This window comes from Trachemys scripta, chromosome 9, assembly GCF_013100865.1.
Source record: "Trachemys scripta elegans isolate TJP31775 chromosome 9, CAS_Tse_1.0, whole genome shotgun sequence".
In the NCBI taxonomy this organism is placed as follows: domain Eukaryota; kingdom Metazoa; phylum Chordata; order Testudines; family Emydidae; genus Trachemys; species Trachemys scripta.
The window spans coordinates 64849815-64874221 of NC_048306.1; the positions used below are offsets into that span (position 1 = coordinate 64849815).

General features: G+C 45.8%; 1 protein-coding gene across 2 annotated transcripts in view; it reads left to right on the plus strand.

Annotated features, from left to right (window-relative positions):
• The first annotated feature begins 20037 nt into the window (after positions 1-20037).
• Positions 20038-24407, plus strand: part of PXYLP1 (2-phosphoxylose phosphatase 1) — a 96074-nt gene continuing 91704 nt past the window's right edge. Inside the window, exon 1 of one of the 2 annotated variants that reach the window (XM_034782000.1) lies at positions 20038-20208. The gene's annotated coding sequence lies outside the window, so the exon portion shown is untranslated. Of the gene's footprint in view, positions 20209-20732; positions 20752-24407 lie in introns of those variants that run through there. The other variant, XM_034782002.1, reaches the window with a different exon arrangement.

Below are 24407 nucleotides of genomic sequence, written 5' to 3' on the forward strand. Positions count from 1 at the left end.
CACATCAGAAAAGCTCAGTGGTTAAAGCTCCACATCTAGCCAAGCAGGGAATTGAATCTTGGCCTCCTGCATGTTAGGTGAGTGCTCTAACCACTTAGCTAATAGTTATAAACTGAGCCAGGCTATTACCTGCTACCACATTTTGCATGAGACCTGACTTGATAGGCAGCCTCAAAGGCCATCTACCAGATCAGGCCCTGCATATGATGAAAGTAGATGAACGCCTATCTTCCCGTGGTTCATGAATTGCTCGGAAGCTTAAGTGGGTGTCCAGACACCTAGAGTGAGGCACAGTGCACGTGCCCAGAGGCAGAAACATAGGTGCCAAGGGAACTGTTACCCTGAAAATGTAGGTGCCACACAAGTTTAGGTGCCTACAGGATTACACAGGCATGGATTGCAATTCAGCCAAAAACTGGTCCTTGGGCACCTAAATCTAGGGTGTAGGCCCCAAAGTACCTTTGTGTTAGCCACCATTGCTGCTTCCAAAGCTCTGCTGACCTCAGTGGAAATGGCACTGCAAACATAAATGCTATTTTAATTTCAAATCCTATTTTAAGCCTGAAGGGGGGGGAAAAAAAAAGATCAAGGCATGGTAAAAATGAGACAATAGATTCTGAATGGGATATCAAAAACAGTGGATGTGGGGGAAGGGAGTAAGTCTCAAAGTATTTGACTGTGTCCTCCTGGAGGCTGAGAGATAAATAGCTGCATGGTTGCCTAGAGCGATGATTGTGATGACTGCTTGCTTTAATTAATGTCAAGGGAAATAGTTCCATTTTCTGCACACTGGGGCAGCTGCACACAGCATGCAGTGCTTGGTGCTAGGATACAGATTCAAATCTAATTCTGCCACAGTACAGATATGTGGAAGAGATTCCAAATTAACTAGGGAGTGTTTGTAGTCTGTGTGAATGACACTTACTATATGAAGAGCGAACATGTTCTGACTGTGCATTAGTATGTAATGCTATATATGTACGTTATTTGTATCTTGTTTGCAGAGCTGCACAAACCTGAGCAGTTCCATGGATTTTACTTGGAACCATTCTGGCCAGACTAGCCTCAGGCTAATATACCCTTTACTCTCATATACCTGGGGCTGAGGCTTTGGTCCTATGGCAGCAAAGAAATTCTCCCTTTCCCCCACTTCCACACATGAGAACACACATCAAAAGGTCCGACAGCTAAATCACTCTTCTTTGGGGGATAGGGTGGGATTAATGAATTTCATATTGACAGGTTCATCCATTTCAATGTGTTTGCTTTCAGATGTGGCATTTGGAGCTCAGTTTGGAGTTAAGTGCTTGAGCGTTGCTTGGGCACTCCTTTTTATAATGAATATGAGTATGTCTTTTATGTATTCTGTGACAGATGGGAGAACTTGGAAGTCTAGAAACTTCAAAAGAAATGTGCCAGAGGCTATGGACACATGGGATATTCATAAACTATTGTATCAATAAGTGGTGTATGTATCGTGTTCCTGGCTTGCTGGGTTGGTTTCCTGGGGAATTTGGAATCACTGGGGAGATAGGGTGAGAGGGAAATTACTGCAAGTTTTCAGTGCTGGTTATGCAGATACCCAGCCCTTTGAAGTTCACCCCCTGGGGGCAGTAGCCTTGACTGGCATTACCTGGGTCAGGAGCATAGGCTTGCGCAGCCCATTTCATTAGGGTGTGCACCCAGGGATCCCTGCCCTAGCCCCGCCCCCATCCTGCCACCATCCACTCCCTCCTACTTCCCGCCCCCTGACTGCCCCCCTCAGAAACCCTCCCCTGCTCCTTGTCCCCTGACTACCACCTCCTGGGACCCCTGCCCTTAACTGCCCCCCAGTACTCCTCCCCCTATCTAAGCCTCCCTACTCCTTGTCCCCTGACTGCCCCTTAGGACCCTAACCCCTACCTGTCCCCTGATTGCCCCGACCCTTATCCACATCCCTGCCCCTAAACAGACCCCCAGGACTGCCTGCCTATCCAACCATTCCCCACCCCCTGACAGCCCCCCCCAGAACTCCTGACCCATACAACCCCCTCTGCTCCCTGCCTCCCCTAACCCCTCTCCAACCCCTACCTCCTGACAGCCCCTCAGAACTCCTGACTCATCCAACCCCCCCAGCTCTTTGTCCCCTGACCACCGCCTCCAAAGACCCCCCCAACTGCCCCCCCAGGACCTTCCTTGCTCCCTGTCCCCTGACTGCCCTGACTCCTATCCACCCCCTACCCCCTGACAGACCGTGGGACTCCCATGCCCCATCCAACCCCCCCGCTCCCTGACTGCCCCCTCCAGAGACCCCCTGCCCCTAACCACCCCCATGGCATCCCACCCCCTATCCAACCCACCCTGTTCCCTGTCCCCTGACTGCCCCCACCCCTTATCCAACCCCCCTGGCCCTGGATCCCTTACCATGAGATGAGTCCTAGCCACCCCACAGAGCCAAACACTGCCCCGCAGAAGCATGCAGCCTCAGCTCCATAGGTGGGCTCCCGAGATGGGAACTTCAACCCCACATCATCTGCCAGGGTCCAGGGCTTCTCCTCCATGCCCCAGTGTGGCTCCTCTGCCCTCCCCGCGCCCCAGTGCAGCTCTTGTCAAGGTCTGGGCTTCTCTCCCCTCCCCCCCAGTGCAGCTCCTGCTCGGGTCCAGGCTTCTCCCCTCCCCCCCACAGTGCAACTCCTGCCGGGGTCCGGGCTTCTCCTCCACCCCCACTCCCTCCCCCAACGTGGCTCCAGCCCATCTGGGGCTTCTCTTCCACCATCCCCACATGGCTCCTGCCGGTATCTGGAGCTTCTCCCACTGCACCCAGCCCTAGCCTAGCGGGGCTCCCTTGGGTCACCTGCTGCCTGCTGTGGCCGGAGTGGAGCCTGGCTGGCAGGGAGCAACCATACACATGGACGCCATGACCACCATCCCAAGAGGTGCAGGGCAGCCCTAGGCAAGCAGGGGCTGTGCTGCTGCTGATAGCCCCGCACTCCCGCCCACACCTAACCCTAAGGCTTTCTTTTGTGTGTGTGTGTGAGACTCACTTGGCCCCTGCCGGAGCAGGGAGGCAGGAAGCAGTTGATTTGAGCCTGCCCGGCAAACAGCTGAGGAGGGGAGAGGGGAGCAGCAGCCTTCCCAGCCGGATCTCAGAGCATTAGGGTGTGCCGGGGCACACCCGGCACACCCTGTGCGGACGCCTATGGTCAGGAGGCCTGGGAGACAAAGTTCCCACACTGTAAAAAAAGTCAGACTGATCTGGCTGAGCAGACTCACTCTGGAATAAAGAACTGAGATGTGTGTATGGACCTACCAGGATCCCAGGCAGAGGATGAGTGACTTCTAGTAAGCTTAGTGTGCATGTAGACGATTGTTTTATGATGCTTTCTCTGTATTGCTTTTGCCCTAAATACATCTGTGGTGCTTTGATTAACACTGTCATTGTCCCAGAGACAGAAGAACTGCAGGCGTTGAACTAAAATCAGATATACTGGGATAGGCATAGTGAATGACAAGGGGACGGCAGTCCTAAGACTCTGATCTGGAAGGAGAGGAACACAGCTTCCAATCTGGTCACACAGTTCACAATCCAACTCTTTTCCATTCTAGACTCGAGTCCCTCCCACCTCTCTCCTGAATTTCCCTGCCTTTGAGACATGCTAATAAGCTGTATGCAAAAACTGAGCATCATCATTATATTTGAAGGAACAATTGGAAATGGATATGAACAGGGAATATTGCCTGATGTCTGTGTCAAGAAAAAAATATACAGTGGAAGTCTAGAAGCAAACTCATTCTCTTTATAAAATGAAAATCTAAGGGAATGTAGGCATTAAACAAAGGATGTAATCCCAAATACTAAAGGATTCTTGACTCCTGGACCTCAAAAGATTATGGCTTCTGGGCCTTATTCTGATTTAAATCAGGAATAACTACTGTAGACAATAGAGCTATGGCCCTGTAAAAACAGCATGCCAAACCCTGTTTTTTTGTTTTGTTTTTGTCGGAAAAGAGTCTATGTAGGGGTTCTGTGACATCACAATGGGGACATCAAACTGGTGGAAAAGCAGCAACTTTAGGCTGCATGACAAGATACATTTTTGCCACATACAGACCCAGGTAACAAATTACCAGATCCTTGGATCTCTATGATCTGTGCTTGGTGCAGGACCCCAGGCAAAGGTGGCTTCAAGCCACCTTTCCAACAACAGATCTTAGCACCACCCAGCACCTCAGAGCTACTCTCTGTTATGCAGTCAGTAAGTTTCTTAGGCACTGTTCTGTTGGCCAGGGTTGGTCCCCAGTATGTTCCCTGTGCCAGGAAATGGGAGCTGGGAGTGGGCTTTACAGCACTGAGGGATTCTCTTATGCCAGGAGACTCCTCAGCTGCCCCACCAGTTTTCCAGCTCCGTTTTGGTGCCCAAACAGTGCAAATCAGCTAGATGAACAGTCCAGGATCTGGCCCAGAGCCTCTAGTTTGTAACTAAGCTCAATGCCAATCTAGAAATGCTTTCTCTATAGTGTTTATTTTTAGCTCTTTTATTTAATTTCTTTTATTCTACATCACTAAAATTAAAGATTTATTCTCATGAAGACCAGGCCTGGATAGCCAAAGTGTTAATGAAAGACACACTTGGAGAAATTAAGTACTCTGGCCTCTCCAGGGCAATGAGGAAAGAAGTAGGCAACTGACGGTACAAAGTCACAGCTGTAGAGGCGACTGAAGATCTTTCCCCAGAAGTGCCACACACGTACTTGTAAGAGCCATCATAAATACAGGGAGACTTGCCTGATCTGAAAGTAGTGAGGCATTGTTACAATTGCCTTTTCCCAATTTGGACCTTTCCAGCGCATTGAACCACTCCTGCTGGTTGCAGCTGTTCACAGTAAACTCACCTAGATTTAATGGGCTGATTGTTTATTTTTATACTGTCTCGTTTGAGATTAAGTTTGGATAGGGCTGGAATGAATGCCCAGTTTTGACTGTATTTGTACAGAATCTGCTCACTGGGCAAATATTCACTCATACAAGTTTCACTCAGAAATAAAGATCAGGCAACGGATAATTAAAATGGCCACCCTATGTGGTGGTGGAAGCCACTGCAAGGGTAGCCCAGCCCCATTGACAGCTCTTCCTGTCTTCCCTTTGCAGTCTCAGAAAGCTGTGTCTATTCCCTGCCTGCTCTCTGCCAACAAACACCCTCCCCACCAGCCCACCCTCTATGACACCCCTCACCAGCCTACCATCTACTATATTCACTACCAAAAAGGGTTCTGTGATTCTTTTTGCTTCCTGGTACCTAATAGCTCTGTTCTGTTACCCTTCCTCTGGGGAACTATTTGTGATAATGAGCACTATTCACTATGAGCAGGTTGAAGAAAGAAGGATACATTCCCAAGCCTGCATAATCCCTGAATACAATTAAGGTAGTAAGATAAATTCAGAGTGTTTGGGTTAAGAGGCTGTTTAGATGCACAGTACTTTAATGTTCTATATAGAGAGAACTGGGATGAGTGTATATTGCAGATTCTGCAGAGGCAGACAACGTGTATTGGGCAGAGACCCTGACTGATTTACAGAATCCCTCAGCAGGTGTTAATTTTAAGCAGGGATGAGACATTGGAGGTGAGTGTCACAATGGTGTGCATACTTCACTTAGGTATGACACAGCTCCAGCTTTTACACAGCTTACATTCTAGTCACAGAAATGGGGAACAAAGTGGCTCTGGTGTCACAACTATTAAGTCATATTAGTGTTTCCCCAAGTAAGCAAACCACACTAGTTTATACACATTTCCACCACCACAAATCATAATGTGTTTATTTCCTTTATAAGATGGAACTGCAGGTTGGGATGCTAAAGGATCTCCCTTGCAAAGGTAATTGTACTTGCCTGCTCTAACATATACTAGTATTACCAAGAAGTTAGGAAGAAAGATTTTAGTAATGTGTATTGTCTTTGGGTTTATTTTCTTTTTACAGTACAGGATCTTATTAGAGAGTGAATTATGCCTGTGTTAACTTGAGCTCATCTGTGTCTCCATTTAATGTTTTTAAGGTGCTTATTACCTTTTTAAGTGTTAATAGGTACAATGATATATGAAATGTAAATACACTTGTTAAATGTTGGTAGCAATTTTAATAGTGAGGGGAGGCCAAGGATTTTAAAGGTATCTTCATACCCTCTTACACCCAGAGGTGGTCCCTCCTTGACAGGACTGAGGCATAGTAACTGAAAGGGCAGTAAGGAAGATGGCAATGCCACTGCCCAAATTGTATCTCTTCTGTAAAATAGGGGACTTCCATGTTCACTATTATCAAGCTAGCATTTCTCATAAACACCAAATGCATTAGAAAAATGTAAACACAAAATACATTTAAAATTCAGAAGTTTCTTGGGTAAATCTTCAGTTTATCTAACTACTGAGCAGTAAAAAAAGCTTCCCTGACATAGCATCTACATAGGGTGACCAGACCGCAAGTGTGAAAAATCAAGATGGGGTGGGGGTTAATAGCCTATATAAGAAAAAGACCCTAAAATCAGGACATCTGGTCGCCTCTACATCTACAGATTCCTCTGGCATAAGAGAATCCACAGATTGTTTAAAGCTAGCACTGTTGGCTCTATGCCACCTTATCCTATCCCACTCACTGTGGAGGGGCACATCCCGAACAGGAGTAGCTGTCACTTTTCACAACACCACTGCCCAGGCAACATGGCTCCTACATGGGTCTGAATTTACCTAAAACCCCACAAAAAATAATACACTCCATTTATGACAGAAACATCATGATCTGAAAACCCTCCTTCGCTCCCCACTGTCCTACTGAAACAACCCCTCAATTACCATGTAAATACTGCAGTAATGTGTTCAGGGCACCAGTGGTTGCCTAGGAAGCCAATTGCTGTTCCTAGGGGATCTGTTTGAAATTCCAATCCAGATTCTAGTCAGGCTCGAGACTATGGGAGTAGAACTCCTGAAGAGTAGGTAGCTTTGAGTTTCTCCCTCCCCAGCTTCTCTGGGCTAACAGAAAGCAGGCTGTGCCAGACAGAACAGGTGGACCCTGTTACCCTTATAACCAATTAAGGTTATATAAATAGCCTTTCTCAGCAGCATGACAGGAGGAGTTGCCTAGAGAATATGGGATTTAGGAGGGTAGCTTTGTACATTTAGGGGGGATGGGAGGAAATCTATCAGCCCATGCTGATTATTTTCTGCCTTTGCTTGTTTTGTGTCTGCTGGCTTGGGATAGTGATACTTAATCTGAATCACCCAAAACCCATTTCACTTGTATAAGGAAAAAAAAAATCCATTGAGATCTGGGTCATTCAGTGGGGCTAATCCTAGCCCTGCTCCAAGTTAATAATTAACACTGCCTGAAAAATATTGACTCTGAGAGCAAGGATGGATAAATAGACAAATTTGCCACCTAGAATGAATATTAGCAACTACTGTAAAATGGAGATATATTCACTGGTGCGTTAGGGAGTGTAGTGAGTCGGTGTGGCTCCCCTCCTGTCCAGAAGAGGGAGCCCACGTGCCGGCACCAGAGTGGGTGGGACCACCACAGCCTGTCCCCGCCCCCCAGAAGTCAAGGGGCGGGACAGGAAGTATAAAGGCCGGCCGCCAGAGCTCAGTTGGTGCCCAGCCACCGCAGGGAGCAGACGTGCGGCCGGGAGCTCCTGGCCAGGAGACCGTCGAAGACCGGGGCTTGGACCCTGGCTGGCCTGAGCTACCCCGGGCCCGCTACGAGGAGGAGCCGCCGGAGCCCGTTCACGCCCGCCACTGGGAGAACCCCTGGGAACCGGACCCCACTAACCCTGAGGGTGAGACTGGACCCGAACCCCTTCGCCCCTGCTGCTATCCAGAGGAGCCGCCTGAGGACCATTGGCCGGACTTCCCGGCAGAGCTACCGGACTTGCCGCCGAGCCCGGGCAGAGAGGAGCCCATGGAGATGGACTGGCCCGATCCCGGCGTAACAAACGAGGTAGGCTTTGAGGGGGATCACGGAAGTAGCCCGGGGATAGCCGACCCCGGTCCGGCTGCAACTGAGTGTGAGCCTATGTCAGTGTGTTGCGGGCTGGATACCCCACTGACCAGCAGCGGCAGCAACCGCTGTTAGGGCCCCGGGCTGGAACGCAGTGGAGTGGGTGGGCCTGCGTTCCCCCCTGCCACCCTCCGCACGGGTGGCAGGCTTCCCCCTCACCCGACGCTCGGCTACAGAAGCCTAGGCGTACCTTATCTGAACTATTTGTTCGCTCAGCCCCTGCAACAAGGGCCTGAGCCTAACTGTGTTTGCCCCGCCCTGCTCCAGGGCCTGGGCTCCGAACTATTTGCTCGCTCAGCCCTGCCACAAGGGCCTGAGCCTAACTGTGTTTGCCCCGCCCTGATCCAGGGCCTGGGCTCTGAACTATTTGCTCGCTCAGCCCCTGCAACAAGGGCCTGAGCTAACTGTGTTTGCCCCGCCCTGATCCAGGGCCTGGGCTCTGATCTATTTGCTCGCTCAGCCCCCGCAGTCAAGGGCCTGAGCTTTAACTGTGGTTGCTCCGACTCTGCACTAAAGAGCTGGAGTTCCGGGACTAACTGACTGCTTGTTCCCACAGTAGTGAGTCGGTGTGGCTCCCCTCCTGTCTGGAAGGGTCGAGCCCCGGCTAGGACCTACTACAGGGAGTAACCGTACTTTGCTGGCCACCTTTTGAGGAGCCTGAATGGATGTGGCAGACCATCTAGTTATCCCCCTTAAGAGCCTGCCTACTACCTTACAAGGTCATTGGTGATTTAAGGCCATAAATTGAGGGGTAAGGGCCATGAGTAAGGAGCAATAGGTGCTATTCAAAATGGAGGATGGTGGTCTAAACAGCATTCAGATACAGTATTAGGACCCCTGAATATGAATTAGCCATAACTGTAAACCTATTCACCCATCATGACAGCAGATTTTAGAACAAAAGCTAGGCAAGAGTGAGTCATTTGCTTATGCTGTTAAACTGAGTGTACAAAATTATCCAAAGCTACCTTTAGTTATAAGATATTAACAGCAGGACTGTATTAGGAATTGCAAGTGAGATCTGAGAAAAGCATAAGTCACCATTCTTGACAACAAATGGTAAACATTACTTCTTAGTACAAAGCACTTCAAAAAATTACATCACAAAGTGCCATTCAAGCTCGTCTTCCAGTGGCATTGAGCAAAGTGATATCTGTTGATAAAATACTGTACTAGGCCTGATGTAAACATGTTCATGCTGAATGCGGTTTGGCTACAAAGAATACCATTTAACCTCTGCAAAGCAGTAGCAGATGTCAGGGCCATGAAAGTTGGTTTTCCCACTGAAAAAATAATCAGTACTATGGAGTGTGGGTATTTTCTTAGTTTAATTTGGTATTATATTCACCAGTCCTTAAACAGAGAGTCACAAATGGCGCACAGGCAAACCCCTCTTCTGGAAATCTAAGCCCAAAATCCAATGCCTGGTTCTCAGGGAGTAGGGTTTCCAACAGCCTTGTATTATAAGGGAATTCATTATTTAACTAAACAAAATTGCTTGTCCTGACTAGATAAGTATAGATAAGTCCTCACTAGATAAGTACTTTTATTCTGTTTTGCTGAATCTGACCTACTCTGACAACGCTACATCCCAGTTGAAATTCAGGATAAGAGGTGTCCCTGTACGGATTTAGAATTCTAGTGGAGGTGGCCAGGTCAAATTTGCATGATGTTACAACCCCATGTACCAGGTCACAAAACCCCTAAAAGCTGGCCCCGCTGGCCCTCCGTCATGCTGACAGAGGGATGGCCAGGCCCACACCATTCAAATTTGGCTTTACCATTCTTCCATCATACATTTACTTTTGAAAAATGTTCACAGTCCTACTAGGGAGCAAGTGCACCCCAGCAATTTAAAGGTATTACAGGACAGAGCAACCTCCCATAAAGAAACTACATCATAAAACTAACACTATATTTCTCAAAAACTGTACCTCATTTGCACACTTAGAAAAAGCACTTATAAGACTGTTGTAGCACCACCTGGTGAGTCCCACCATTATATTAAAGGTAAGTTGCCCTGCTGTGTAGCTGGAGTAATGTCTACACTGATGTTAAACAAGGGAGGTGCTACACTGACAGCATAGAGTGAAGCTTGCAGTCTCTAGAGAACATTTGCTACCCAAGAGGATGTAATTAGAGTATGTTGAGTTTTGTGGTGATGAGCACATTTGTATTGCCAGAAATGTTACCCCATTTTCATGAGTGTAAAAAGATCCTTTTCACTTCTCTTGGGAGAAAAACAATCGTTATTTTTGAAGATGCTGGAATTAAGAGATCTGATGTTTCAGCTGAACAGGTTAGTAGTTTGCTAGCAGGCACATTATTTATACCCCAGAAAGCTAAAACTTAACAATTAGCACTGTTCTGCACCCACACGAGAGAATACACAAAGGCTGATTTTTACATGAGAAAGAAGGGTATTTGCATATACAGCTGGATGAGCATCCTTTGCTTGTTTAATACCCTATGGTAACAATACAGATTTTGTAGATTATTATTAGGGATTAAATCAACTAGTGAAATAGTCCAGAAAAAGAATGAAATTGTTAGTAATATTCCTGGACTGTATGTACTGTAATTGCAGATTATTGCTTCAACTGATAAATCTGAGCATGATAACATTGTCAGGAAGTTCATGCCAAGAGCAAGAGATGAATATACCACATTTAACAGGAACCAGATACAATACAAAATAAAGCTTTTTGAGGGTAAATGTGGCGATTCCCAAAGAAAGTAAGCAAAGTGCATAATTTAAATATCATAAGCTCATAAATGGAAAAATGGCAGACATCTGAGACTGAGGTAACAAACTCTAAAAGGAAACTGGAAGAGATGCTGAAATGCAATGGTACATTTATACAGAGGTGGGTGACTGGCCTTGCTGACTGAATAATGTCATAGTCACCAACTGAATGTCATGAAAGATTTTGCAAAGACTCCAGATGGACTAATATTGATAGGTAATAATATACATATCCCAGGAGGAAGTAGGAATATAATGTTAGAACAGTTACATGTGAGTGAGTCATCATGGTATCAAAAGGAATAGAACCAGGGCTACTTCAGTCAGGCATTGATCATATATGTCATATGACATTCCAAATGCTCTAGAAACATAAAAAATTTGTACAACGTGAACAAAGCAACCCAAAAGAATCTGGGAGACCACATTAGTTTCCAAATATGATGTGGCAAAAAGCAGGCACAGAATTGTGATTTCAAAGTAAATTCTTTTTAGCTGATTATAGGATGTTCATTTAAATGCTTATACATACTGAGAATGAGTGATGAGACATACCAGCCTGTAATTAACAAGCTTAAAGCAGTGTTTGCTAGAAACAAGATACTATCAGAAATGGTTAGTGACCTTTGTCTAGATGAGAGATTAAAGATTTAGCAAAGCATTGGGGAACATGTTAGAGAAATACACGCCCAGGGTATCCACAATCAAACAGTATAACTGAAAGAATGATTAGGTAGTTAAAACTATGATTTTAAAAAGGAGAAATAGACCCTCAGGTTCTGTTAGATTTAAGAAATTGCCCGGGGACTGGTGCATTATATTCTTCTGCTCAATTGCTAATTGGTATTTCACACAGAAATAGATTGGCATGTACTTTAGATGTGCCCAGCTTCAGATAAAAGTGGTTGAATCCCTCTTTAAAGTGCAAACCTCAGCTTAATCTTAATTATGGAAGAGCAAGTTCTGCCTCTCTGCCTTAGAGAAAACAGGCTGCTTCATGTTTTTGGATCTTATGTGTTATGCTGAATTTTAAGAAATAAAATGTTATATTACAACCTTCTAGCAAGAGAAGGTATGTTTTTATTTGACTTCTGTTTGTTTTCAATGAAACACGAGAGAAATGTTACCAGGGTGGCTACATACTGCCTGTCAGGATCATAATAAGGACAGCCAGATCCAAGGGTTAAAGCAGCATGAAACCTCAGGCTGGGAGTAACAGAAAAGTTAATAATCAGGTTTCAGGGTCTGAAAGCAAAGTTCAAATCAAGCCAAGAGCACACATGGCCATAGCAATTACAGGAAATCCACACTGTTACCTGAACTGCCCCTTGTGTTTATATAGAGTGGGGGGCCAATCAGTAGCCATGAGCCTGCTGCCTGTCAAACCCCTTCAGGCAGGACTTCCCATAGTCTGTGTCCACAGTGGGTCATGGGCATTGGAGCATAAGCAGGTTACAGCTGTTGCTGGGTAGCAACCTGGAGCAACCAGCTACCTGGTAGCTCTGTAGGCCTCCTAGACCCATTACTCCTGGAAGAATTCAGCACCACTGTGCATGTGCAGAATTCATGTCCCCCGCAAGTTCCCCCCCCGTAGAAAATACATTCTGCCGGGAAAGGCGCTGCAGTGTCACCGACCAGGGGTTGCTGTCTTGCCAGAAGAAAGGGCTGCTGGCTCAGGCTGCTGTGGAGGGGGAAGGGGATAGGTTGTCTTCCTCACAGCGACTTGCCTGCGGGGCCAGGTGAAGAAGCACAGGATATGGGGGCAGGAGGATGGAAAGAGCAGGGCACATGGGGCTGCTGGGGGGTTCACATAGACTGGGTTTCAGAAGGACTAGTGGAGGGGACAGACTGGGGCAGGAGCACAGGAGCTAGTGGAGTGACAGCATTGATCCAAGGAGGGCTGAATGGCAGTGGGGGTGCAGGGTCAGATGGGGGTAGGAGGTGGGGAGTGCAGGGACACAAATGTGGATAGGGGGAGGGAGTGGCTCTGTGGGGGTACAGGGACACTTGGGGATGGGAGAGGAGGGGTGGCTGAGTGAGAGTGCAGGAACACAAGGGGACTGAGGTGGCTGAGTGGGAGTGTAGAGCCATGGTGGGTGCAGGGACACATGGGGACAGGGAGAGTGGAGTGGTTGAATGGGGTGCAGGGTCACGTGGGGTTGGGTGGAGAGGGGTGGCTGAGTGGGGATGCAGGGACACATGGGAATGGGGGGAGGGAGGGTGCAGGGACAATGGGAACAGGGGCAGATGTACCTGACTGAATGGGAGAGGCTAGGTGTCAGCCAGGGTCTGCCTGGGGAAGGCTCCCCAACTCCCTAACAATTCCCCCCTCCCCCCAAAAAACCCTGTTCATAATTCTCCCATCCACACCCAACAACTCTCCAAGTTCACTCCCAGGTTCCTTTCCAGCAATTACTTCCCTCTCCCTCAGCTCATCCATTACTCCTAACTCCCCCAAGCATTCACATTGCTTCTGAGTGGTGTGGGAAATCCATTTCTGTATTGTAGTTTAAATGAATTATTACTCAAAGTTATTTATTAATATGCCTAGTAAGAAATCTATTTGTCAAAAAACATTTCCTGAATCTTTTTTGTTGTCTGTATTGTTACAGACATACTTGCTGACAGGTATTCTGAAATAAATTATCAAAATAATTGAAACTGGCATGATTATATGGTGTTATTTTGACAAAATATGCAGAATTTTAAAATACTGTGTGCAGGATTTTAAATTCTTTGGCACAGAACTCCCCAGGAGCAACCTGAGGGGTCTTATAGTGTTTCATCAAGAATAGGAGCAGAATCCAAATCTTATCACACTGATACCTCGGAATATGGCATCTATTAGAGAAACAAGGGCTACCTAAAAAGAAACCTGGCATAAACCATCACACATATATCACTTCTGTAGGGGAGAAAAGACAACCACAGGACACTGCAGATCCTAATAGGATGAATGAAGATAGTGATGGCCTGAAATGAAAGCTAATGATGAAGTAGCTACGATATATCTGGACTGGCATCAACATTAAGAGGGTGGAATGTCTGTTTTCCAGGAACAATCAAAGAGTCTGTCATGTTAAAATTGGTAAAGACCAGACTTCAATAGTTAAGTGCTAGTAACTGCTGACTCTATGATGTGATTTCAAGGTAGAACAGTAAGGCCACACACAGGCTGAAGCAAGTTGAAGACTGTTAAGGGTGTGAACAATGGGACTGAGTTTAAAGTCTGCATCACATGTATTTTAAAAACATTGTATGGAACAGAAATCTTCAGGAAGAAATGTAATAGATTGTGGTATAATAGGAGAAAAAAAACTTCCTGTTTGTGGGTTTGAGTCAGGGTAGCAGCATGCTTCAAAGTTCTAGTTACTTCTCAGTAAAGTTTCAGTTTGTTTATCTGCTGCTTTCTTTGCAGCATCAGAAGTGCTTAGCTCCCATGATGCATTTCTAACCCGTGGACATGAGAGGTTCATGAACACATTCTTATCTTATCCAGGAAGGTCAGGCAGTCTACAGGTAAGGTAACACAATCTTCTAATGGATAACATTTAAATTTACAAGGATTCTTACAATTTCCAGTGTAAACAAATGGTCAGAAATTGTATATTGTACCATATATGGCAAGTGACTTTACCTCTGACTTTATGATAAGAAATCAATTGCTACTGAAATTCAGATACATAGTAGGGCCCAGATCCTCAAAGGTATGTAGGCACCTAACTCCCATTCGCTTCAATAACCACTGGACTACAGCATCATTCTCATTCTCTCCCTGCGGTCCAGTTACTGTCCCACTGTGGATAAATACTGAAACAATCTTTAGGCCAGAGAGGGAGAGAGAGAGACTCTATAATACAGTGGTTAGGGCACCAGCTGGGAGGTGGGAAACCCAGGGCCCAGTTCCCTGCTCTAATCACTCTTTCATTTATCCACAGTGGAACAGTTTCATCAGAAGAACTTGAGGGAGTCCATGTCAGAATATCCCAAAGATCAGTTTTGTGCTAAAAGTTGTATGGTGAGCATCACCTCCTCCTCCAGCTGGAGTTTCAGTTGACCCAATCTAGTAGGTGGCCTCTGAGCACACCTACCAGATTACGTCCTGCAAGTGACTTAGGCGGCCAATCACCTTTTTCGTGAATTGCTCAGGAGCTTAGGCAGGAGACAGGCATCCAGATGCCTAGAGGGAGGCAGACGTGTGCATGCCTAGGGGCAGAAACAGGCACCTAGGGAGCTTTTATTTTGAAAATGTAGGTGCCTACAAGGAGTTTGGGTCCATCACAGTGGCCCCAAAACTGGGATTAGGCACTTAAATCTGATATGTATATGCCCAAATCTGGGGGTTAGGTGCCTAGGTATCTTTGAGGATCTGGACCAAGTTGCCTTGCTTCACTGAGGTGGTGGTATGAGAGCAGTGAAAAGCTAGTCTGTTCTAAATAGTTTAAGACTGAATGCTTAAAGAATTCTTTTCGAAAGGAAAATTTCTCAAGTGCCTGAAGTATTACCCAGAGGCTGTCTTGAGTGAATCATATGGAGTCTCACACTGAGGCAGGTGGAGTAGATAAAGACTAATGATAATCTTGGTTAAATAAAATGTATTTATTAAGTTTGTTCTTTGTATGTACAAAGTACATTTTCCTTCTGGTTTGTGGGTGTATAATTTAATTCTTTATAATCTGGAGTTGCTTTTTTGTAATGAGATCAGAGTATTTATGTCACATCTATGAATACATTTGTCCTGCTATTTCCCCCCTCATCTTGTATCTGCTGTTTAGCCCCCAGAGAATGATAATAACATAAAGACAGTCTCTGAAATTAACAAAAAGGAGGCAGCCAGGTACAAACACAACAATGGCTACTTGGTGATAATGTACTTTACTCTTAATTTTCTTTTTAAAATAAAATAATACATTTTCTTAATTTGGCCAGCTTTTGGGTTGGCAGAAGCCAGATCTGAGAGTCTCAATTTCGTACCAATCAGTACCTTGAAATCTAGTTAAACCATGAAACTAGTTTCAACCTTCCTCCAGAGGGAGGAGGCTGTGTTAACAGGGCTTGGTCTCTCAATCACCTATAATTTCTGATTTGCAGGTCTGCCTGTCTAACCTTGAACAGAAGTCAGATAGGGAAATATCAGACTATTTTAGACTCATAGACTTTGAAACCTGAAGGGACCATTGTGATCAAGTCTCACTCACATTGTAAGTCTCAGAACCTCACACACCCATTCCTGTATAGACCCATAACTTCTGGCTGAGTTACTGAAGTCCTCAAATCTTGATTTAAAGCCTTCAAGTTACAGAGAATCCACCATTTACTCTACTTCAAATCAGCAAGTGATCCATGCCCCATGCTGCAGATAAAAGTGACTCCCTCCCCGCCTCCCTCAGGGTTTCAGCCAATCTGAGATAGGGGAAAATTCCTTCCCACCCCAAATATGGCAACCAGTTAGACCCCAAGCGTGTCAGCCAGAATCACCAGCCAGATACCCAGGAAAGAATTCACTATGGTAACACAGAGACCTCCCCATCCAGTGTCCTGATACTTGCTACTAGCAGTCGCAGATGGGCCACATGACATTGTAGTCAATTTCATAGTATCCTCTCCATTTTGACCCAATGCATAATGCCTTGTCTCAGCAAGGATTTGGATGCAGTTAATGGGCCTGTTGACAGGTTTTGTTTCCACACGCACACTAGTAAGAGACTGCTAAAGTTTTAAGTTACTGCACAAAAACTTTTACAATGGTTGAAATTCACCCTGATTCAAGGATACCTGGTGGTGTTGCTAGCAGAGTAGTTTCTGTGTAATGAAAAGAATATTTCTGCTACTCCTACAAAGATCTATAGGGCCATAGGAGGGATAGCTCAGTGGTTTGAGCATTGCCCTGCTAAACCCAGGGTTGTGAGCTCAATCCTTGAGGAGGCCATTTGGGGCAAAAATCTGTCTGAGGATTGGTCCTGCTTTAAGCAGCAGGTTAGACTAGATGACCTCCTGAGGTCCCTTCTAACTCTGATATTCTATGATAGGAGATAGACTGGGGAAAGGTCTGTAGATCCAGTTGAATGAAAATTCATTAGATGTGATAAAGTAGGACTGTGGCCACTATTCCAGTCTGTAGAGTGCTGAGCTGTAGTCCACATGCCCTGGATTCAGAGTGAGAGTGGAGTTTGCCTCACCACATACTATGGTATAGTACAAATAACCTAATGACTTTAACTCCAAGAAAATTACAAATTCTTTTGTGTGTACAGACAAATGTGTTATTCTCCAGAGCAAAAGGATTCTGTGAAGGAAATTAAATCCTTTTCATTAGTTAGAGAACAGATTGGGAGTTCCTGACTGCCAAATCCTTTGTGAATTATATTTAATTCTAGGCCCAGATGGGGATGTAACTCTCCTTGAAAGCACTTACTACCATGCCTCAATCAATGAGATGAGTCATGACAGTTTGACTGTTCTTGGTAATATTTTCAGGATTGGGCTCCAGAGTTAATACTACAGACCCTGACTGTATTGTGTTTGCTTTTTCTTTTGATAGTCAACAGCTGGTGTCCAGTCCCTGTTATACACCATGTAACTGTTTAATAGTTCTGCTTAGTGACACAAATTAAATTTAACTTTTGAAATGTAGGTTATATACCTAAATACAAGTCAAAAAAGAGCGGTTTTACACTAAGATTACACAAATCTGTACAATTTAGTTTAATAGTTCCAGAGATTTTAAAAAAACAAAAACAAAAACAGGTTTATTCAAAAGAACAGACTTTAGGAGAAAATGTGAGACTATGATGTTGTAGAACAATCTTCTATTATGGAAAAAGACTGATTTAATAGTTTTGAGGGTTATACATTATCAATGTCTCCAATTAATTCATAGAGTTATGAAATAAGGAGTCCAACTCAATTTTATCTTTTATTGGAAATTCCAACAGTGTTCCTCTGTCAGTAACTGAAATCTGTATTTCTTAAAGGGGCAATCCTAAAAAGACATGCCAGATCTCAACAGTAGCTCTCAGGAAGGCAACTGTGATGACAGAAACAACAAGAAGTCCTTGTGGCACCTTAGAGACTAACAAATTTCTTTGGGCATAAGGTTTCGTGGGCTTCCGCCCACTTCATCAGATGCATGGAGTGAAAAATACAGTAAGCAGTGTATGTGTATGTATGTATGTGTGTGTGTATATATATATATATATATATATATATATATATACACAACACATGAAAAGATGGGAGTTGTCTTACCAAGTTAGCACTGACCGCCCACGAGGCCAACTCAATTAAGGTGGAAGTGGCCTATTCTCAACCATGGACAAGAAGGGGTGAGTATCAAGAGAGGGAAAATTACTTTTGTAGTGCTAACGAAGCCAATGCAATCAAGGTGGACATTGGCCATTTCAACAGAATAGGCCACTTCCATCTTAATTGAGTTGGCCACGTTAGTACTGACCCCCCACTTGGTAAGGTAACTCTCATCTTTTCATGTGCTGTATATATATACTGCTTACTGTATTTTTCACTCCATTCATCTGATGAAGTGGGTTTTAGCCCATGAAAGCTTAGGCCCAAATACATTTGTTAGTTTCTAAGGTGCCACAAGAACTCCTCGTTACTTTTGCTGATACAGGCTAACACGGCTCCACTCTGAAAGTTTTCAGGTTTCAGAGTGGAGCCGTGTTAGTCTGTATCAACAAAAACAACAGGGAGTCCTTGTTGCGCCTTAGAGACTAACAAATTTATTTGGGCCTAAGCTTTCGTGGGCTAGAGCCCACTTCATCAGATGCATGGAGTGAAAAATACAGGAGCAGGTATAAATACATGAAAGGATGGGGGTTGCTTTACCAAGTGTGAGGTCAGTCTAGCGAGATAAATCAATTAACAGCAGGATACCAAGGGAGGAAAAATAACTTTTGAAGTGGTAAGAGAGTGGCTCATTATAGACAGTTGATAAGAAGGTGTGAGTAACAGTAGGGAGAAATTAGGAATGGGGAAATTAAGTTTAGGTTTTGTAATGACCCAGCCACTCCCAGTCTTTATTCAGGCCTAATCTGACGGTATCGTTTGCAAATTAATTGCAGTTCTGCTGTTTCACGTTGGAGTCTGGTTTTGAAGTTTTTGTTGTTGAAGAATTGCCACTTTTAGGTCTGTTATTGAGTGACCAAAGAGACTGAAGAGTTCTCCTACTGGTTTTTGAATGTTATGATTCCTGATGTCTGATTTGTGTCCATTTATTCTTTTGAGTAGAGAAAAGTAGTCTGGTTTGGCCAATGTACATGGCAGAGGGACATTGCTGGCACATGATGGTCTATATCACATTGGTAGATGTGCAGGTGAATGAGCCCCAGATGGTGTGGCTGATGTGGTTAGGTCCTATGATGGTGTTCCTTGAATACATATGTGGACAGAGTTGGCACGGGGGTTTGTAGCAGGGTTTGGTTCCTGGGTTGGTGTTTTTGTCGTGTAGTTGCTGGTGAGTATTTGTTTCAGGTTAGGGGGCTGTCTGTAGGCGAGGACTGGCCTATTTTCCAAGGTCTGTGAGAGTGAGGGATCATCCTTCAAGACAGGTTGTAGATGCTTGATGATGCACTGGAGAGGTTTTAGTTGGGGGCTGTAGGTGATGGCTAGTATTTTTGCACATGGTGGTCAACTATAGTTTGTTTTCTTATACAGAGAATTAATTACTATACACATAAATCTTGGGAGCAATAGGAGGCAGTAAGAACATTACATTGATCAGCAGGTATGTATTCAAAGTACTATTAAACCTAGCTCTATCTTTTGATCTTCACCAATTCAAGGAAAAAAGATAAGTTTCAGATTATGTTATGCATCATGACACTGATGAAGTCACAAGCACCAATGTGCTCATCCTGTGGGGTGCCTCACTGCCCGGGGCTCAATCCTGAGCGGGGCCTCTGGGTGACGCTAGAATGCAAACCATATCACCTCCTTTGTACAGGCGGGAAACTGAGGCACGGGCAGGGGTTCATTTGCTCACTCGGGGAGGCAGTGGCCGCGCTGGGAGGAGTGCCCAGCCCTAAACCCGGTTTCCCTCTGCTCCGCACCTATTGAGCCTCTGGGGCCCAGGCGGAAGGGAGGAGGGTTGCTCAGCACGGAACCCCGGTTGTGGGCAGCGCGGCTGAGCCGGAGGAGTCACCGCGCCGCTCCCCATTCGGGGGAGGAGGGAGCCCAAACTGCAACCTCCCGGTTGCGGCGGCAGGTGGCGCTGGCGGCTGTCGCGCTGGGCCCCAGGGAGCCCCGCGTGTGCGAGCGGGGCAGGAGGCGGCGCTCGGCAGAACTTGATCCGCTCCGCGGAGTCCGAGCTGGAGCTGTCGCTCGGCGGCAGCAGCAGCAGCAGCAGCAGGAGGCTGCGGGTTTCGGCTCCAGCCCCGGGCGGAGGCGCTGAGCGGAGCAGACGGCAGCCGCGCGGGAGGTAGGAACCGCCCGCCACCCTTCCCCCGCGCCGGGCACCCCGGGCAGCGCCGTCACCGGGCGTCCTGCTCCGGGCAGCCTCTTCCCAGCGGGCACTCGCAGCTCCGCGCTCCTTCGGGCCCCTGGGCAGCACTGCCAGCGGGCACCCCCAGCTCCGGGGGACCCCCGGCTCCCCGCTGCGGGCAGCGCTGCCAGCGGGCACCCAGCTCCGCGCGGACCTTTCCGCGCATCGGGCGCCGCCGCCGAGCTCCCCTTGCCCTCTTCCCGGCGCGGGGGCTGCTTTGTCTAGGGGGAAACTCCGCGGAGCGTGACCCGCTGGGCTCCTCCGCTCCCGCGGGTCCCGACCAGAGCAGCCGGGCTTGAGGGCGGGGCGGCCCCTGCTCCTCCTTCTCCTTCCCCGGTTGGCTCGGGCTGCGTCCGGCCGGCGCTCCCTCTAGGGGGAGTGTCACTTCCCCCAGTGCTGGGCAGCTCGCCCGGCGCCAGCGTGGGGCATCCACGTAGCCCAGTCCCGTTAGGGGTAGTCGGTAGCCGCGCTCCGGGTCGGGTGAGTCTCCACTAGCTGGATTGCGAGCTCCACTAGCTGGATAGGGGCTCGGTTCCGTGCGGGCTGGTGCCCTGCCTAGAGCAGCGAGGTCTGGTTCGCAAAGGGTCCCTTAGGTGCTGCTATGCTACCACTAATTAATAATATCCTGTAACCCCCTCCCTCAAACGACCCTCCAACAAACTCCTCCCTTTTGGCATTGAAGAATAAGCTGTGATAGCCCATTAAGGTTTAGTGGCCTTGTCTTCACTAGGGAAAATGTGTGTTCTTACCTTGACACAAGGAAGACAAAGGAGTTTGTAGCTTTCACTCATGCCAGCTGATGTAGCATTTATCTCAACCTGCCAACACATCTAAAAACTACAAACTGCCTTCTCCTTGCTAGGATTTCCCTTTCTGTTACCATGTGTTAGCTAACAAAAGGTGAGAAAGCATCTTTTTTTCTTTTTATTGTGGACTAGCCAATGAGATTTAGGCCCCTAAATTCCTAAGGATATGTCTATACCACCACCGGCAGCAGTCGTCCCTGTCCCGGTGCACTGTCTTGGGCTTGTGCTAGCCATTGTAGACAGCGCTTTGAAGTTGTGGCTGGGTGTGGAGCTGGGACCAGAGCAGCAATTTCAGAGCTGTTTTTTAGAATGCCATTAAGCTATAAGCCACACTAGCTGGAGTCTCTCAACCCAGGCTGGGAGGTTTGCTTTTGTGGACTTTGTAGACATACCCAAAGTCATTTTATCCATTGGCTTTGTCTGCATGGGAAAGTTTGTCAGTATAATCTAAAGTGTGACTTTACACCTTTATGGTTATCCTGGTATGACCTCCCTTTGTAGACACTAATTCTGGGATGTGAATGGCTTTTTTTCAGTTTAGTTTGTGGCTTATGGTGGGATATAAGGGAAACCGAAAAAAGTTACTCTTACCAGAATAAATGTGCCCATACAGGGAGGTATAACTAGTATAACTTCCTTATAGACAATTCCTTAAAGGTGCTTTTGGAAATTTTACCCTAAATTTTGCTGATTAGAAGTTAAGCATCTAAGCATCTAAATTGGAATTAGGAGCCTAAGTCACCTAGGTGACTGAAAATTTTACCCCTAGCTTGTCACTTGACAGTCTGAATGGTCTATTGGTGGCAGCATCCCAGGCAAGTAACTTTTTAAAAAATGGCTAAATAAATAATAAGTAATAATAATAGTAAAAAATAGAATAATCCCTCATAATGGCAAAGGCTAGACAGAATCCTCTCTCTTCCCCTATTGACAGCCTTGATACCTGATTTTATTTATAAAAAGAAAGAAAGGTGAGAGTTAAAATTGGTTAAAGGAGTCAATTACATACAGTAATGACAAAGTTCTTGGCTCAGGCTTGTAGCAGTGATGGAATAAGTCAAGTCTCTGGAGTACATCCACAGCTTGGATGGGTCATTCAGTTCATTGTTCAGAGCTTCAGTTTGTAGCAAAGTTCCTCCAGAGGTAAGAAGCAGGATTGAAGACATAATGGGGGTGTTCCCTGGACCTTTTATAGCTCTTGCCATGTGGAGAGCATCCCATTGTTTTTACAGTGGAAAATTACAGCAACAAGATGGCGTTTGGAGTCACATGGGCAAGTCACATATTTATGCCCAATTTCCCTTCGTCATTGCAGGAAGCCATTACCTACACTCCAGACAGCAGGTTTACATGACAGTCCACTCAGTGTAGATCGGTGTCTCCCATGGTCCATTGTCAACCAAGTGTTCCTTGATGAACCACTTAATTTGAATAGTCCCTCCAAGATGTGTTGGGCATTACCTTGTAGGCATTACCTCAGGAGCAAACATTTGAAATCCAAGTATAGAGCCAATACTTATAACTTCACATACAAAATGATATATGCATACAGGTAGCATAATCAGAACCAGCAAGTCATAACCTTTTCATAAACACCTCACTCTACAACAGGGGCCGGCAACCTTTCAGAAGTGGGATGCCGAGTCTTCATTTATTCACTCTGATATAAGGTTTCGCGTGCCAGCAATACATTTTAATGTTTTTAGAAGGTCTCTTTCTGTAAGTCTATAACATATAACTAAACTATTGTTGTATGTAAAGTAAATAAGGTTTTTAAAATGCTTAAGAAGCTTCATTTAAAATTAAATTAAAATGCAGAGCCTCCCAGAGCGGTGGCCAGGACCCCGGCAGTGTGAGTGCCGCCGAAAATCAGCTTGCGTGCCGCAGGTTGCCTACCCCTGCTCTACAACCTTTGTACAATATTTGCTGCAAATATATAACAGTGGCTGCAACAATGATGTGTATGGTCATATTTTAATCAGATAACATCACAACATACCATTAGCTATGATATGTTTTTAAATGTCAGGTGTCAATTTTTTAAAAAAATTCAATCTTTGTGAAGTTTGCTGCCTTTAATGTATTTAAGGAAAGTCCACTTTTTTTCAGTGTACCAAAACTTCATCCTAAAAATGTTTTTGTTTAGAAAAGACCTTTTGACTTTTATCGAATCTCCCTTGAAATTTCTTGTGTTTGCATACACTGGGTCCTTTATAGAATGTATCAGTTTTACATAGGGCCCTATCAAATTCACGGTCCATTTTGGTCAATTTCACAGTCATAGGATTTTTAAAAAAGTAAATTTCATGATTTCGACTATTTAAATCTGAAATTTCATGGTGTTGTAATTGTAGGGATCCTGATCCAAAAAGGAGTTGTGTATGTGGGGGGTGTTGCAAGGTTATTTGTAGGGGGTGGATTGCGATATTGCTACCCTTACTCCTGTGCTGCTATTGGTGACAGTGCTGACTTCAGAGTTGGGCAGCTGGGAAGTGGTGGCTGCTGGCTGGGAGCCCAGCTTTGAAGGCAGAGCTGCTGCCAGCAGCACTGCAGAAGTAAGGATGGCATGGTATGGTATTGCCACCCTTACTTATGCACTGCTGCCTGCAGAATGGGGCCCTTAGTCAGCAGCTGCTGCTCTTCGGCCATCCAGCTCTGAAGGCAGCAGCGCAGAATTAAAGGTGGCATGGTATAGTATTGCCACACTTACTTCTGTGCTGCTGCTGGCAGGGCGCTGCCTTCAGAGCTGGACACCCAGCCAACAGCCACTGCTTTCTGACTGCCCAGCTCTGAAGGCAACACAGAAGTAAGGGTGGCAATACCATGACCTCCCCTAAAATAACCTTGCAACCCCCCTGCAACTCACTTTTGGGTCAGGACCCCCAATTTGAGAAACACTGGTCTCCCCTGAGAAATCTGTATAGTGTAGGGTAAAAGTGCACACAAAAACAGATTTCATGGTCTGTGACGTGTTTTTCGTGGCTGTGAATTTGGTAGGGCCCTAGTTATACAGAATTTTTGCCTCCTAATTTCAGTAAAATGTGAGTTCCCTCAAAAAGTGGGAGAAAAGAAAGGGTTAAAAGAGACGTTCATAACCATGCCTGTCCGAAGACTGAACTCTCTTGGCTGATCACTTTATGTAAGTGTTAGGAAAACAGAATGAACAGGGGGATGACCTTGTTACTGCCGATTAAGGGACAAGCACCTATTTTCATCTAGAACTTCACCTTTTAAGAATATTTATGCTATAATTCTTTATAGGTGGCGAAAAAAATCTCTGGAGCAAGTGGATCTAGCATTGAATAGCTGCATGAACTGTCGCACATTATA